The sequence below is a fragment of the Magallana gigas genome, chromosome 10 (assembly GCF_963853765.1).
Source record: "Magallana gigas chromosome 10, xbMagGiga1.1, whole genome shotgun sequence".
NCBI lineage: Eukaryota > Metazoa > Mollusca > Bivalvia > Ostreida > Ostreidae > Magallana > Magallana gigas.
In genome coordinates, this window is record NC_088862.1 from 21,512,732 (window position 1) to 21,531,903 (window position 19,172).

The 19,172-nt window shown below is 33.5% G+C and overlaps 1 non-coding gene across 2 annotated transcripts; it reads left to right on the forward strand.

Annotated features, from left to right (window-relative positions):
* The first annotated feature begins 9,630 nt into the window (after window positions 1-9,630).
* LOC105320650 (uncharacterized) lies at window positions 9,631-19,149 on the forward strand. 2 transcript variants are annotated; one of them, XR_010710407.1, is made up of 4 exons: window positions 9,631-9,750; window positions 15,987-16,034; window positions 17,250-17,330; window positions 18,860-19,149. It is a non-coding gene; the product is annotated as an uncharacterized protein (transcript). The 2 variants fall into 2 exon arrangements; XR_010710408.1 differs by lacking the exon at window positions 9,631-9,750 and adding an exon at window positions 12,120-12,687.
* Window positions 19,150-19,172: the final 23 nt, after the last annotated feature.

Here is a 19,172-nt window from a genome sequence, read left to right on the forward strand (position 1 = left end):
TTATTCCTTTAATATGCCGATGTATGAAACAGGTGCACGTTTTATAGAAAAAAAAAATAGATACTAATAAATAAAAAAATGTTTTATAGAAAGAAAATATAAGTTGAAATTAACTTCATATATTGTTCTTATCGAGAAGGTATAATTGTTTTCATTAATATTTTAGATTTGATATCGCTGAACAGAGTAAAACCCGAGACTCATTTCCAAAAACGAGCAACGGCGGACTTTTTTTATGGAGGGGGGGGGGGGGGTAAAAATAGGATTAATCGGGTGACAGTCGGCATTTCATCAGCCGTTGTCTTGGACGATGTCGTATTCATTTTTCGTCGGCCGACCAATTTTGTGTTCATCGGGCCAAGTTACATTTTTTTTCTGCGTCGGTGGCCGATTTCTTCAGTTAGACCAATCGTTCAATACTAGTAGTCCATCGAGCAATTCTCGATCATCTTCTGACCTTCGGAAGACAGTTCTTATGTCTGTCGTCGCTCGGTCGATCGACATTTCGGCATTTGGATTTTCGTAAATATCGGCCGACTGACGATCGAGGGTCAACTGGTCTTTGGGGCGATTTTGACAAATCGGCTGATGCACTGACGATCAACCGTATACGGATTAAGTTTAACATTTACAGGCTATCGGTGAATATATAAGCGGCGGTCAGGCGCGGAACCCTTTTCCTCAATAAATTGAAGCAAAGCCCACGAAGTTACAGAATATTCAGCAATTGCGAACTTGTCTATTTAATCGGCCGACCATCGGTACTAGTCAAAAGTAAGAAAAGATCACGGAAGACGAAGACAATATGACAATATGTCTAACGTCTGTTCTGGTTTTACGATTGATTAAACTACTTCGATCACATATGACGGATACAAATGGACTTAAACATAAAGTGTTTATTTAAAGAGGAAATTATTAGTGCTTTGATCAATCCTTTCAATATGTCGGCGATTATTTTCTGCTATGATCTCAACAAAAAATCCACTGTAAAATTTGTTATATAATCGTTTACATCTAAAATGTGTGTGTGTTGTAATTTTCTATTTATTTATTTATCTATCAATTTATTTATTTTTCGGTTGCAATTTCTATTTCTTTTTTCCTTTTGGCTTCTCTTACGTATACAAAAAATTATTTTAGATTTTTATAGATGAACCCTCTTTCACCGGTAAAAACCGCGTGTTACGCCGAGTAACTGCCCGTGTCGGATCGCGTTGTTTGAAATACGTTGTTAAAATGTGAAATTTTCTAATCCTTTTTGCTAAAATTCACATTGTTCACAGTTATTAACCGTCACCATTTTCAGTATATGAATTTGTTATGATACAGAAAATAAGTATTTTAAATATAAAAGTGGTTAATGCATGTGAAAAGTTTTAATTTCAGCAAAGATTATTCATATTTCTATATAATATAACGATTTTTGGAGATCATTCCATGTTTAGCGTACACTAGTGACGTCATAATGAAAAATGACGTCATTTTGGTGCCTGTAGAATTTAGCCAGTATCGAACTTAGTACAATGCACCACATCAAAAAAAAAAACTAAGACGTTGAAAATATGATAAATTTTGCGGCCAAATACTGCTAAAAACGTCCCTTGTTCTTTAAGATTTGTTGATTTTCACTGTCTAATATTAAGCAACTTAAGTTATTTAGTTATATCTAAATAAATCAAGATTAAATCAATTTGATAATTAATGGGCTTACCTTATTAAACGTGTGTAATATTCATTACTACTCTTTAAAGAAATCTACTTTAAGTATGAAGAATTAAAGATGGGTATACCCCGATAAATGATATAAACACAATAATTAAAAAGATGCTTTATTTCTAAATTAAACATGTATTCCCCGACAAGATAGATGTACATAAGTACGAATAAATTATTGATTTTTTTAATCAATACTCAGTAAGCATGGACTAGAATTTAATGTTTCTAATCAAATTTGAACCTGTGAAACGAAACTGATTTCAAAATTATGAATAGGAGCAACTCAAAACGTTTACATTTGTAATTTGTCCTTGTGTGTGGTTGTTTGTTCTTTACCTATACATGTATTACTGAAAACTCTACAACACGTATGTATTCTCATTTTCATTTTTTTACTCCTAATATCATTACAAAACCGTATGAAAGCTACATGTATTTTGGAATGTTTATGAACTTGCATTTAGATACAATCAATTTTTGTTTGTTAAAATATTGCTTAAAATATGTTTTAGAAGCGTGCAGAGTGTGTATCAATTTTAGATCTGTTGACAAGCGTTTGTCAAGGTTATCGAATATTATAAAATTTCACATACTCACCTTGAATGTTTGGAAATCAAATTCATTAATCTTATTAATTCTAGGATGAAGTAATCAATTGCGTTCATATTTAACATATGCATCGATCGTAATTCTTTTAAAATAGGTATGGGGCACATGTACTATCAATGATCTTCGTGCATATTCATATGTATCGTTTATTTGTACTCATTTACTTGAAGTGAGTACAAATAAACAAATAAAATTATCTTTAATTACTTGAATTCATAATAGTTTTGTTTCATCATTTTTAAGATGTACGTATATCAAGGGATTTTTTTTATTTCGAAGTTGTCGACTTGCAATACAAAAGCGCTGTTTTAGCAGTTTTACAACAGTGTGCATTATTTACAAATTTAACTAGCTTGCATTTGTCATACTTATTATATAAACAATTGTATACACCCACACCCCAACAACCCAAAGCAGATAGGGAAAAAAGTAAAACTCACATGCACTTGTTAAAACCGCAAAGATGCAAAATGTCTTATCCGGAAGGGGATAAGGGATTTTTTTTAGATGCCTTTTCCATTAAACTTGTAAAAACCTTTTATCTATAAAACTTTCTTTAAATAGGAAGGGTGTTCTTAGATAACTGCTTTTATATCTTTATTTTAATCAAGATACTGTATACAGGTTTATTTTGGTCCCGTGTAATTTCCGTCCTTCTACACTTGCAAACAGTTTCACTCTGTCGTGACTTCGCCCAGTCACAGCTGTTACTTAAGTTACTTAATATTAGATATTGAAAATCAACATAGATTCGCCCGCTGACAACGAGGGTGAAATGATTGAAAATTAAACAGGGCGAATTATTCCCTGTTGATGGTGTATATTACTTTCAACCCCCCCCCCCCCGAAAAAAACCAAAACAAAACAATCGATCGATCGATTAAACCAAAAACAGGAATGGGAGTTGGGGAGACCCCGGCCTCAAATGTTTATAATTCCTGTCTTGTTAATTGTTGACTATCAATATCTTTCAAAACTATTATCATTTGAATCGCAGAAAATCAAGAATCGTATCCATGTCATTGTCTACATTCTTTCAAGATTGGAACAGAGGATGTATTACGGGGCGCTTTCTCCCGTACAGGACTAACACTGGGCCAACCGTGAGCTTATTCTCTTGTTGTTGGACCCAGCCTCATGAAACCTCCAACAAGCCAACACGCTTTTTAGTTTTCAGACTTTTATATAGACTTGACATGAAATATACTTTTACATGAGTTTGGTATGCATCAGCACCGAAGGTCTGATTCCAACTGACTATAATTTACAATTCAGAATAATATATAATGAACAATGGAACAACACAATGAAGGATTAACATAAGAAGTACAGATGTAAGTAAATCAATTATCAAACAGTTATTGAGTGACTAGGGACATTTTAGCAGCATGTACATAAAAGGATTAATAAGATGAAAGAAGCTTAAGTGTCAATAAACATAAACAGAAGTCAATTAAAAGATTAGCTGTCCATCACTGATTGTGCCTCAGGTGGGATTAATGCTGCGCGGAATTTATAACGTTTATAAAACAGTTGTCGAAATAGATGAAAAGTTTTTGTAACAATTAACACAAAGTCCGAAAAACATAATTTACACAATAATTAAATATAGTCCGAAAGATTGAATTTCACACCGTGACACATGCTTCGCGTCCACGTAAAACACGTCCTCGTGTTTTGAATTTTTATCATCGACGGTAACCGCGTTGTTGTCTTCTTTGCTGCCTGTGTGGTTGAAATCGGCGGTCAAGTTGTTTATCGTGCAACACGGCCTCTAGATGTTCGTTATCACATTCCAACACATAAATGGTCTGCAGCAGGGCGTTGTTTTGTTCCCTCAGCTGTTTGATTGTGTCGTCAGCCTCTGTCTGAATTTTCATTACATATTGAGAATGTTCACTCCCGATATCTTTTAGTTTCCTCTGCATTAAATCCATGAGTACTTTATCACCGTGCGCCTCTGCTTCTAATTTTTGTATTTTCTTTACATAAATATCAATGTCAGAACGTTTCGAGTTTTCTTGGAGCTTTGTTCTAAAATCCGTATTTTCACTTTGAAGTCTTGCGTTCTCAGACTTAGCACGTTGTAGATTTTCAGCCATACTCTTCGTAAGTAGATCGGACTTGCGTAGCTGAATCTTAATGTTGTGTAGCTCAGTTCGTAGAATACTTGAGGTATCAAACAAAGAATGAAATTGATTGTTACGAATTGAATTAAACGGCAATTCTCTCAAAGTACGTTTGTTTTCAAGATATTTGCACAGTCGTTTCATGTCTCGCGTCTTTTTACGACCCAAACCTGCTTCCTTTTCAACACATTTTGTGGGTTTCTTCATCTGTGTAAAACACATTCCGGAATAATGTCCAATTCTGTGACATCGGTAACACTTCTGGTTGAACGCGAAACATAAAACGTTGGGATGCACGTTTCCACACCTTCCGCACACTGGACGCTGACAGGAGGGAAAGCTGAACTTCTTCTGTCTCCACTGCGGTCGGAAAGAATATTCCATGTTGAATCTAGTTTAAATCGTCTTCTTCATCTGTAGACTCTTAATCTGGGGAAACTCGCTAAACTGTTGTAGAGGTCCAGGATCTGACTACTACAAAATATATGTAGCAGTCCCGGGTGTCATTACCCTTAGGTTTATCCACCAAATATTACGGTGCGCCCGCTCCCGTACAGGACTAATACTGGGCCAACCGTGAGCTTATTCTCTTGTTGTTGGACCCAGCCTCATGAAACCTCCAACAAGCCAACACGCTTTTTAGTTTTCAGACTTTTATATAGACTTGACATGAAATATACTTTTACATGAGTTTGGTATGCATCAGCACCGAAGGTCTGATTCCAACTGACTATAATTTACAATTCAGAATAATATATAATGAACAATGGAACAACACAATGAAGGATTAACATAAGAAATACAGATGTAAGTAAATCAATTATCAAACAGTTATTGAGTGTCTAGGGACATTTTAGCAGCATGTACATAAAAGGATTAATAAGATGAAAGAAGCTTAAGTGTCAATAAACATAAACAGAAGTCAATTAAAAGATTAGCTGTCCATCACTGATTGTGCCTCAGGTGGGATTAATGCTGCGCGGAATTTATAACGTTTATAAAACAGTTGTCGAAATAGATGAAAAGTTTTTGTAACAATTAACACAAAGTCCGAAAAACATAATTTACACAATAATTAAATATAGTCCGAAAGATTGAATTTCACACCGTGACAGATGGACAAGGTTCATGTAATAATATTTATACAGTAGATATTTTCGATTTCAATTGGTTGCTGTTATACTCATGGTCATATTATTTTCTATAAATAATATAGTGAATTGATAAAAAAGAATCAAGCCTTATCCCAGCATTTGAAAATGTCTAAAGATCTACAGTGTCTATGAAGCATACTTCTCATTCTACAGACGTATTTGGGTATATCCACTGTACCTTGTCCATGTATTCTAGTTTACACGAACATTGAAGTTAATTTCTATGTATTGTTTCGTTCAATTAATATGTAAGATTGTGCCTCAATATCATCTACAGTGCATTTAATTGTCACATATTTGGTTTCTGAAACCTCTTATATATGCCGCTTTCATATCAACTGTTTTTCTCTAAAATTTCATTATGTTAAGAAGTGTACTATAGGCATTTGTTCAAATTTTGTTAATATAAAATGTCATGAACAGCTTGAACTATGCAAATTAAGTGGTAAAGTATAACATGTGTACTTTCGGGTACTACATGTACTAAAAATTGGAAAATTGATCCACCACATATAATCATAGCCTCAGAGCAAAACAAAATACGATATGCGCATGCTTAGTACTCAGCGGATATGTCTAAGTTCTTCGACATTTAAACCCTAACTTACGCCTCTCTCAGAAACGCAATTTAGACCCGATTAAATATTGGCGTAACTTTGTTAGTCGGACTAACTTAGGCCCAGATTTACGCCTTTTTGAGAAACGGGCCCCAGTAGTTTTCCATATTTTTAATTTTCGCCATTGCTTCAGCAGCACAGAATTTTGAGCTAAATACTAGAGTAAGAACGCCATCAGGCAGCTTATAGTAATACACATGCATTCATGTCATTAACTGTAAGTGAATCAGTTGACATATATCAATAATAGTACACAATGCATCTGACATCATACAGTAAAACACAGTAATACATGTAATTAACTGTAAGATTATCGAACAGTTGACAGTTATCATTAAATATTTATATCTACCAAGTATTATTCCCTCTATTTCTTACGGAAACATATAGTTAATTCATAGCTCTATAGAAACAGCCAGCTTGAAATCTACACGCCCCGTTTATTGATTGGTCGAAATCTACAGCGGCTGAAACTGACAAGAAAATGACAGGACCAAACTTAACACGCCCAGTTTATCGATTGGTCGAGACCTACAACTACCTAGGAAAAATCACGGACTGCACGAAATAATCATGCCGACGTCAGACTCAAAGTCTCACAGGAGACGATTTGGCTGTTTCTTTTAGTTAACGTACTTACGTACATTAACAGTAATTTAGTGAATTTTACTTACTTTTCATAATCAATTTATCAACTGGCTTAAAGAAAGATGTTAATATAAACAATAAAATGCTTTCTTTGATGATTCATTCGGGTAATGAAGGTAGCGATCATTGCAGAAAAAAAAATTACATATGTATTTTTTCTGCAATGTCGCTACCTTCATATCCCGAATGAATCACCAAAGAAAACATTTTATTGTTTAACAGTTAACGCTCTGGCAGCATACAGTAAATTAAATACACATGCATGTAATTAGATGTAAGTTAAACAGTTTCCAGTATTAATAGCAGTAAGCAAGACATTGACAGCATACAAAAATAATTAATCACGAGAACCCCCCCCCCCCCCAAAAAAAAATAAATAAACACAATCCACGAAAAAATGTCCCCTGCGATTTCAAATGACTCCACAGTATCAGTAACAGTACGCAATTCATCTAAAAGTGAAAAGACATGCATATGTGCATGTTATCAACTTTGAGATAATCGTTTGACATTTATTAATAATAGTAAGAAAGGCTGTTTACGGAATAACCTATAATTATCTGCAAGTTAATCAATCATTTAATTAATTGATGATTAATTAATTAATCAGCAGTTATTTATAACCGTAAAATAAGGCTGTAGGCAGTTTACATTAATCGATGAAAATGAGCAATTTACAAATATTTATTGACCTATTGTAGTTAACAGCCGTGATTTAGAAAGTTTAAGATATTGAGAGCGGAAATAAATAGTAATTTACATTGTTATACTTTCATGTTAAATACTGAAATCTGATTGGTTAAGACGCAGTTAATAATATTTACTATTACCCTCAGCGTTAGCAACGCACTTGGCAACGGGTAACATTAAAAAATGTTACATGCGCGAAAAAAATGCGCGTACGGTTCGCTGTAGAATTCACGTTATTCCTATATGAAAGCAGTAAAATTTTCTTAAAAAATTTAAAAAAGACATTCAGTATAACAAAATAAATAGTGCCTGTTTGGGAGGATAACAGTTGAAATTGACACCCCTCGAAAACCATTGTCAACCTCCGCTTCGCGTCGGTTGACAATGGTTTTCTCGGGGTGTCAATTTCAACTGTTACCCTCCCAAACAGGCACTATTTATATAATATGAAGTGGTCGGCAGTAAGCACTGACAAAATGCAGCACCAGTAACCATGGCAATAAAACTGACTGTTGATAAGTCACTAACTAAAAGTGAAATGTATGTAACATATCAAAATCTGCTTTGAAAATTGGATTAAAAGCGGAATTCTATATGTTAAGGATATTTTTGAAGAGAGTTGAACTTTATAAAGTTCGTCTGATATATTCGATTCATTGCGCAAAAGAACAAACTGGCTATGTGAATACAAAATAATTAAACAAATATTTACCAAATTTGAACTCAAATATTAGCGGAATGCGAGATGTTTAAATTTTGACATTAAATGGAAAAATATTGCCGTGGGGTTCTACCTGGAAGAAACACAGGTCACCAAATTATAGAATTATTTTTTGTCATTTATTGCATATAGATTATAAAAATGTAAAATGTATTGTAGACTTGAAAATTTACCCGAATCAATTTTATAGATAAAAAAAAAACTCATTCAAAGAGTATAAATTTTACGACACACTGTTCTGACAATACTTAAAAATACAAAAGAAAATGGGCTTTTTCAACTTTTGGTAGTTAATTTATATAAACTTTGACATTTGTAGTTCTTTTCAAAACAATAATATACCCTATAAACATAGGGACTGTCTATGTGTATTAGCGCTTTACCGGGGGACGTATAGTGATGGACTGTATGAATATGTAGATGTTATGTCCACCGGGTAAGCCAGGGGTTCAACTTATTTTACTAAGTAAACTGATGAATGTAACATTCCTATATTTGCATGTATTATTATGTTTTCGTACAATACATTATGTATCACATGTGATTTTATTTAGGTATATAATTACACTTTTGGATAGTTGAAAAAGTTATTTTTCTTTATTAAAAGTTATATGATGGGCCAATGAACAAAAAGTTAAAAAAAAATAATTATATTACTGTACATTACAATTTTTTGACAAGGTAATTCAAATTCTGTAGGTGTTCCAATTTATTTGGTATTTTTCAGATTCACAATATCATGAATTAGATTAAGATATATAAAATGTATGATCCACCCAATTTATGCTTCATTTTGAATCTATCTAAGGGCAAAAAAGTGTACTATGAAACCTTAAGGTGCAACAACACATTATCACAAAATGGCTGACGCTGATCGACACGACATTTCGTTTTATGAAAAGGATTTTATCGTCGAATATGTAACTTACTCCATAACCTAGTGTCTATTGATCAGTACATCCCGAGTTCGAATCCCCTAGGGGCTTTTGTTGTTACTTATCCCTAAACTGCAAACTTTTTGCTTATTTGACATATAAAGAGTATATTTATCGTTATATCTTTCATAATCATATAATTTACTGTTAATTTTAGTGAATGACATTCCACCTTAAGTCTGAATGATTTGTAACCTGTAGTGTTATGTACATGTATAACCAAACTTACTGGACTGATACAAAAATAAAATTGCTGTTGCCATCGATTTTCGCTCGAAAAATATATACAGTTTAGTTTTAATGTGTAGAAAAGATCAATGCCACTTTGATATCTTTCCCAAGAATCGACATAATGCGACAGCTCATAAGCGAAGATTTGACATCTGCCGTGACGGATGCACATACTAGATGTATATTAAAATAGTGCACATTACTTTTGCGTTAAGGTGAAATAATTCTCTCTAATCTTCAATATACAGTGGAGTCACAGCAGGGAAGGCTCGACGGATGGAGAGTATTGTTTGAATAGTATGTTTTCTTGTTTAATTTTTTTAAGACGGCTAATGGTCATGGCCATTTATAGGCTTTATCTATCTCTTTTAGACAAAGATCTATGTATAATACAAAATTTAAGACGAATAGGGTCACACAATTTTTTTTTTTATCTCGTAATAACGAGAAAAGATATCGTTATTACGAGTTAATTATCTCGTTATTACGAGAAAAGATCTCGTAATTACGAGAAAAGATCTTGTTATAACGAGTTAATTATCTCGTTGTTACGAGAAAAGATCTCGATAATACGAGATAAATTTCTCGTAATTACGAGAAAAGATCTCTTTATTACGAGATAATTTTCTCGTTATAACGAGAAAAGATCTCGTTATTACGAGAAAGATCTATATAAAATGGTGCGTTTCTGAAAAGAATTCCAAGTCGACTGGATCAATCTATCAGTCTATCTTTTTAATTCCAGAAACGTTGATTCAATTTTGATTAATATTTAAATAACAACGTTCATTATTCATTAATTTCTACATATCAAAATGATCGGATTTGACATTTTATCTTTTATGAATAAAAGAAAAGAATTTCATGTAATTTTACTGTTCAGTGTAGATATATTATAATCCCAACTCCGAAGTAAATACCAGATATAGTCCTTTTTGTCGTAAAAACACAATTCTATTAGTTACAGATAACTTAAATGACTATATAGTTTCAGTCATAGATATACAGGATTTACCCGAATTGTGTTTTATATGATCATACAAAACCAACATATATATCGAAAATAATTGATTTTGTATCATTATTAATATTTTGGAGTCTGAAAACAAATTACACGTATACTTCTTAATTATCAATAAATAGTTCAATGAATTTATTAATCAATCTGGTTTGCTACCTCTTCTGAAATTCATTTAAAACTGCTTGGTCCGATTTTATAGCATTATGTGTTCGCTCTTAATAAACGATGATTATGTAAGTATGTGTATTGCAGTAGTTCATACACTGTACATAAAAAAATAAATAATGAATCACACCATTTTAAATGGATCTTTTCTCGTAATTACGAGATAATTAACTCGTAATAACGAGATAATTCACTCGTAATAACGAGATCTTTTCTCGTAATTACGAGATAAAAATATTTTTTCAAGTGGCCCTCTTCGTCTTTCGCAGTATAAAGATATAGCCTTTAAAAAAACGTTTTTCTCGCAACAAAGATTTTTGTTAAAATTGAGTTATCATGGAGTTGCCCCCCCCCAAACTTTTTTGGAAGTATGTAGAAAATTAAAAATGAAAGAACGAAATTAAGACAGAGAATGAAGTTATAGGTAGACTACGCCCCCCCCCCCCAACCCACGGACTAGGATTTTCATGATTTTGCTTGTCAAGATTTTTTCGATGAGTCTGTCCCCTTTAAAAAACGATGCTTTGTGCCTGAATTTACATATTATAACGCTAAAATGGTGAGATTTTTGTATACGTAGTAATATAGTAATAATTTAAGGCCAAACATATCATATATTTTTAAAAGCATAAGGCAGATCTGATGGTTAAGTTGTAGACTACCCATATTGCAGCCCTCGACAAGTAACCAAATTTCAATGTAGCATGTAAAGTAGATTTTATTCAATGATCGTTCGTAACTCCTCCGTTCTTCGGTTTCTTTAGAGTTTTCCTATTTGAACATTTGTATCTTTTTCTGGTATAAACCTTTTAATCGCCTTGGTGGTCTGATGTCTCGCACTGAACTTCCGCCACTTTTCGCTTGATATTTTGATAATCATAAATACCTTTGTGATCAAACTACGTTCATCCATTAATATGAAAAATGTCCATATTATCTGTTTTGAAACGCCCCCTCTACCGCTTCAGGTGTCAATACACATCCCAAAATAGAAAATCTACGGGGATTTTGCAATGTATCAGCCATTAATAAGCCTGATGATAACGTTGAAAAATTGCGCGAGGTGTCCCGAGTACTTCCGAATGGAGGAAAGATGTAAACATTTCCCATTATAAATCTCAGTAAGAAAGTTTTCGTTCCTGTGAAATTTTATGAGTGAAAAGGGATAATTTGTCAATGAGGATATCTTGGATATTTTCCATTTCATTGATTTCAACTGTACTTCTTTCACAGGTATGTGTATTTTTATTAAAAATCATCAACAAGTGATGGAAGCAATAACTTGGGATATACTATAGTCAACTTTGCATTTGTTTAATAAATTATATACATGCGCAATTCAGAAACAACATTTTCCACGGCGCGGTTGGCGGGGATATGGCGTGGGCGAGGGATAATTTCGTTTGCGATGGGGGATTCAAGACCTATTTTCGGCAATTAATTTTACTATGAGACCCCCCCCCCCCACACTTTTTTTAGATCCACGCATAATAAAAAGCATATAGTACGCCTTTCTCTTGGTTTTCAGACCTCCATTTAGCCGAATATGTGTTGTGGGTGGTGGTGGAAGGGGGGTGTTTTTTTTAACATGGTGATTTCTTGTTCAATACTGAAAAGTTGTAGAAGCAAACTTGGCGAACAGAAAATTTGTTAAAAAATTACGTATAAAAATTAACAAATCAATCTGGTGAATTGTTCAAAATCCGGGGATTTTTTTGGTTCTGTGCAAGTGGCGAATGTCTCAAAATGGCTGCAAAACGACGGACCAAGTTGACATTCTCAAAACATGCAAGTAGCCCTTTATGTGCATTCTTTCCGAAGCCAGCGACATTCATTAACATATCCATGTATATATTCTGTCCAATTAAAATTTTTACGATCACGAACAGTCCCGTCTACACGTGTCGTTCTTGAACATTCTTACAACAACTGTCAAGTCTTCCTGGCAAAGGCAAAAGGTTAGGTATGAAGCAGTTTAGCACAGGTAAAATTTCATTATTGTTCGAAGTATTGACGCCAGGAGACAATGGACGTTTTTAAATGAAGAGGTAACTAATTTTTCTTCTTCCTCTTCATCTTCTAATCTTGTGAGTCGATTAATTAATTAAAAGGTATATATACATGTACATAACTATTATAAATACGGAATTCGCATGATCAAGGTAGTGACATATTTCTTGTTTTTTGCTTACATCGACATACTGAAGTGATGACGCACAGATATTTTCATGAGAATTGGTCCGTTTATGCAATTTTCATTGAATACTTGTTGATACGATGATTCTTAATTAGACGAGCATTAAATCCCTAACTGTGGGGAACTATACTTGTTATCAACAACCTTCCATAAATATATATATACACATGTACATACGTTTCCCTATGACGCTTCTCCATACTGCACATGTAAAAAAAAGTGCATGCATATATGTGTATTTTAGTGTGTGTGTGTGTGTGTGTGTGTGTGTGTGTGTGAGAGAGAGAGAGAGAGAGAGAGAGAGAGAGAGAGAGAGAGAGAGAGAGAGAGAGAGAGAGAGAGAGAGAGAGAGAGAGAGAGAGAGAGGCGCTAGAGGGCAAATAGCTTAAGGTGCATTGCCCCCCTTCCCTTGCCCCTGCTGTACTCAAAACATGACATTCGTGATTCTCGTAATTAATTTTCTTAAAAAGATCTTGATTCTCATTAAACGCACACGACTTTAGCAAGCCTTTACAGGACATTATTTGACAGAAATCATCTTTAATACTTCGATGAAAAGAAATGATAGCAATATTTTATCCTTGCTATAGCTGTTTATCATGAGGTCGGTTAATATTAAGTTTTTATCTTGACGAAGATCACGACGGGGAGAGTGCATCTATATTCCGAAATTCGATTAATTATGGCTGAAATACACGACATCCTTAATTATGCATTATGATTTTTTTTTTTAGGAATAAAATTTAAGACTAATACATCATGCAGCCACGTTTTTTTTTAGGGAAAATATGTTAAGAAGGCTAAATAAATTACGCTAACGCTGTACTCCTCGCAGCGAAAGGGTTAAATTTTAATACGTTCATACGTCAAAATAAATTACTTTGTAATGTAATAAAACACGTCCATTTTCTTAAATAGTAATCCATATTCATAAAAAAAACAAGTTGAAAGAAGCAATTTCTCTGTAAATATCGTTATAACACAGAAAGATAAATTAAACGAAGGCTTAATGATTTGGTCATGCATCAATATTATTCCTAAGACTCGGTATAAGGGCGAGTTCAGAGCATACATTTATATGTGCTGTAGTCTCTAAACCCTGTCTATCAATCTGATTTTTATCCATGCCAAATACAGGACCCCTCCCCCAATCCCAGTGTTAGTGTTATCCAAATTTTATAGGAGTCAGGACTGCGTTTTACCTCATGGAATTCTCTTGGATTTACAAAATTTATATAAAACCATTATTTTTCCGCTAATTTTGATTTCTGTAATTATATTTTATAGCCATTAAATTCAAACATTAATAAGTTTTTGATGAATAAGCATTCATTAATTTACTCTTAAGTCGTAAGTTCCGTTGTAAAATGCAGCTCAAGATTGTAGTATTGAAGGGGGGGGGGATGCCCCCTCCTCGCTTTTTTGGCAATAATTAAAAAAAAAAGTTAAGTATAAAAAAATGAATATACATGGAGTTGCCCCCCTCCCAACTTTTATAAAAAAAATAAGGAATAAGCAGTGAAATTAAAGATATATGTAAACCTGCCCCTTTCGGATTTTTAGGATTTTGGAAAGCAGCATGTATTTTCATAGGTTGTCAAGATTTTTTGGTTGACTTTGCCCCCCCCCCCCCACTTTAAAAAACGATCCTATGTGCCAGGGATTAAGGTATGAACAGTAGTCTATTGTTTATCAGCTAACAGGAGCTTGACGCTCTTACAGCTGGAAGAGGCTGCATTTGTATCATTAAATTACCCTTCAGATCAAACACAAGTTTCATGTATTACACTTTGAGCTGTGAATTATCATTTATTACTGAAAAAAATCAAAGCACTGAAAGTACTGGAAAGCGGCTAGCGAGCTTGTTTGGCATTGCATGTTGAGGTTCTTATGAGTGCATGTACAAGATCAGAAAAAAAATCAACATTTTACTGTTATACAAGCGGATGTATCATCACTCTTGAAATACTAGTACGTGTATGCTGTTACACCGAAATGAATGAAAACAAGAGTTTTACATAGTCCCGAGTAAGGGACTGCATTTAAATCAGACGATCATTCAAGCTGTCTCACATCAAAGATAACGGGGTCCTTTCTTCTCACTATTTCTAACTATTTCTTACGATTCTCACAACAACAACAGCTAGTGATAAATTGATACTCAATTCAACACAGGGGTCTAGTGTACCGGATTCCAATCATGGGAAATTTTATTCAAATACACACAATTCAATAGTACTAATAATTGTATTTGATTTTATATAAATGAATGTGACCGTTTGTGCAATTTGCGATGACACAATTGTTCAAATAGAAAAATATGGTATGTGTCATAGGATGTGCATATTTTCATCTTAGAATAACCGATATTATCATAACAAATCCATACTATACAAAACACAGAGGCAAATCTACTATAACATTTTCTTGGAAATGATTCTTCTTTCAAACAACTGATCGAGTTTCATATGCACATGTAATTGTTGCCATTAAGTTTGCTCAACTCTGGTTCTAAACTCAGTGAATGCTGAGTGTTGTAATTGAGAAACAATAACTATGGAAATTTAATTTAATGTGTAAAATCAAATATTAGTAGTTAAAATGTCCTTCTTGTTTAAAAAAAACCAAGTGAATATATACATATTATAAAGTTGCAAGGCTTTCAGAACTCTAAATTGATTTGACTTAATATCAGTAGCACTTTGACTAAGCACCAAGTTGCTTTAATACTTAAATAGCAGGAGTTTGCCATTAATATCTTTATAAAGAGCATTTGTAAGGAGATAAATGGCAAATATACCTTCCAGTTGTTCTTAAATCACATAAACTATTTTTTATCTGTTTACCAATATACCAATGCCCCGTGACCAACGCACGTTCAGGGTGTGTTTAAAAGAGAACTAAAAGCTGTAACTGTTTTAGATACATTTTGAGCAACAATTTTACCTCGTATATGAGCATTTTCATGTTTGCTTTACACGTAGGTGCGCAATTATGAAGAAAAATCTAAATGAGAAAATGTCTTAAGTGTATAGATCAATAGGGTCTTATATTGCCTTTGCCCGTCTTTTCATGCCTTTGCCCTTCTTCATCATATGCATAAAAACTTACCGACACTTAAATATAAAAATACGAATTACTCTCTTACAGTCATCATCGTAGCAGGGTCTTTGATTGGAAAGGAATACTTCATTCTAGGTATGGACAAATAATATCTAACGTTTAATATTAAAAACTGTATTATAAATACAAAACCTGTTCATACGTTTCCTGTCAAAGAAACATCATGGATTCTCAGTAATACCTAAGCAAATGTAAATTATATTTTGGATTAAATGGTAAGATTTTATTTTCGTGTGTTTTCATAGAACTTCAATTCATTTTTTTTTTTTGCTGAACTCGTGAATTTTTATTGTTTTCCTCAATGACTGTTCTCTAGCGACGAGATAAATCAAATGTCAGGCATGGCTTACCTGACTAACCTGACTTCATTAATGACCATAGTGTAAAACAGTTGTTAGGCGTTCTGTGAAATGTGGCCTCACACAAGTGACTTAAATTAACCAAAATTTTAATAATTTTGAAAGATGATTTGTTACGGAAAATTTTACAATTTGAAGCTTTTATTTATTGTAAAAAAAAACAATACTGGGGCCCCAAAAAAGTATCAGAGTACGTCAACATAGAATCATAATTATATAAAAAGTATTAAAATCTTCTCCCGGAGAATTTCAACGCTAGGATTTGTAGGTTGAATAAGGCAGATAATCCTCAGATAGTGTAGATTCTAAGTTGTTTAAGTAATGGCCCCAATACGAATACTGAGCCGAAGGAAGGATTCAAAGTTCAACATAAAAACCAATCGCAACTTCTCGGGCCTTTCCGGCAGAGGCAGGAAAAAACCTCAAATGTATTACATAGGTGTCCATGATAGTCCCTAATACAACGCATTTTACCATCTGTTGAGATGTGAGCTATTCTTCATTAAAGTCAATGGTTTACATGTACATGTATGCTTATATACTAGACTTATTATCACCGTTGTTTACCCAACGAATTATGAGAAAGAAACTTTTTGTTATAAAGCATTGAATAATATATGCATAAATACATGCACTATGCTGTAATCTGTCTGAAAAATAAATGTTTTTTGTAAATATGATTAATTGTAGTGTACTATTGTAAAGGAGAAATTAGTCAAAAGACAAGTTAATTAATTCATAATTGGCCAAGTGAAGATATTAAAGTAAAAATTGCATAAAAGGAGATAAAAAAAAAATGTCACTTGTGGTATATAGATTTTTCGCTGTCGCGACATTGATATTAATTATAATATGTCCTCGTGGTGAACGTGTATTTTTCCCAATTTTCAGTTAAGGAGTAACAGCTTTTCTCTTTTTTTTCCTCATAAAGTCATGGATGATAAAGTCAGAGATGCTGTAGGGGGGAAATGATGACAACGCATGCGTACTTCGCCTCTACATCGGATGTGAGGTAATCCATATAAAACCTCGGACATGCGGTTCTTTTAGAAGTATAAATCAAGTGAATGTTAAATCAAAATGGACTGTAATGATTTAAAAATGTGATTATAATATGTTAATTCTGAACGGAAATTTAATTAAGGAGGCTGTGTGTTCAACTAATTAACCTTCAGATCTACCTAAGATATTAAGATATCATTTCTTGAGCTATAAACTGTTAGTTAGAAAAGAAAAAAATCCATGAATTTTACTTTTTAAATACGTTAAATTTTCCTATACTGGCACTGTACCAGTTATCGGCTATTATTTTACGTTTTCTTTTCGTGTTTCCTTATTTCTTGATATATTGGAATAAAACTTTTCATACTTTAAATTGTGAACTCCTTATCTATCCATCGGTTAGATTATATCATCATTTAGAACCCAAAACATATTGTTTCTGTGCTTTTTAGCAAGCCCCGAATTTGCCTAGGTTTTATGATTTACTGTACCAGTTATCGGCTTCGTGATAATAACATAGTAAAATCCTTGTACATGTTGATTTTATATTCTGCAAAGTGTTGATTGAATTATGTCTCTTGTGGGGTCAGCCTATAGGTCGTAGGGGTTATTATACATAAATTAAACTCATAAAATTATTCTTTTATCATCATACGGTAATACACACAATCGTACGCTAATCAATGCATAATTATACAATCAGGCGTTCAACTGCGCCATGAATCTCTCGGAATTTAGTGAGTTCCTTTTCTTTATAAATGTTATATGTATTGATATTATATGTCAAATCAAAGAAGGGATATAATTACGTATCACAAAGAGGTCATATTCTATTTTTAACTTATTACGTCACTTCCCCCACAGCTGAAAGTGCAAAGATGTAAATCAGCGGTAAACAATGATCATTAAAGCTCATGATTAAAACATATTGAAGAAAATTTTCAAGCAAACTTACTTTTCTTTGTTAGAAACAGATGACTGAATTAAAAAATCTCGGATATTCGCGTGCTATAGACCCGAACCCTCAGTTTAGCCGATAACTGGTCTTAGCCGATAACTGGTACAGTACCAGTATTCTTACATAGAGCTCTTCATCTGAAGGAGATTAAGACGGTCTAAAAATGGCCACGACCATCAAGCACTCATAAAGTAACTTACATTAAATAAACTCGTTACTTTTTGAGTTCCGGATGAATAATGTTTGTGTACTGTTTATTAAAATCATAACATACAGGCGCTGACCCAGAAAGGGAGGGGAGGGGGGGGGGGGGGTCCTAGAGATGATGTTGTTTTAAATGTAATTTTTGTCCCAATATGGGCCTCCGGATAACATCTGTCAGTAAAATATGACTACATGTATAAAAAGTTTATAAACCATAACATTCATTTTGTATTAATTCATAGAAAATGTTCAAATAGGTTTCCGACAAAAATTAATGATGCACTGATTGTTTTAAACATGTGTTCAACTGAACATATTACAACCATATCCGGCAATATTAAAACTTATTGATTTTTGAAAGGTTTGTTTAATTGCAGGTATAGAGAGATGTTAACAGACTAGATGAAGAAAAGTTTTAAGATGAGAATCGCCCGGATTCTCGGTGTGTTGATTTTGGTTTACATTATCTGTACCCCATTTAGAGGGCAAAATGACAAGACTGTTGAAAATAATTATAGACGAATGAAGGCTTATATCGATGCAGGCGTTTTTCAGCCCTCTTCAGGTCCGCCGTTAACTTGTGATGAAAATGGAGAAAACGTGTTTTTGCTTATAGTGATACCTAGCGCCGTTACAAACTTTGAACAGAGAAACGTCATTAGGAAAACATGGGGGAACGTCACAAAAGTT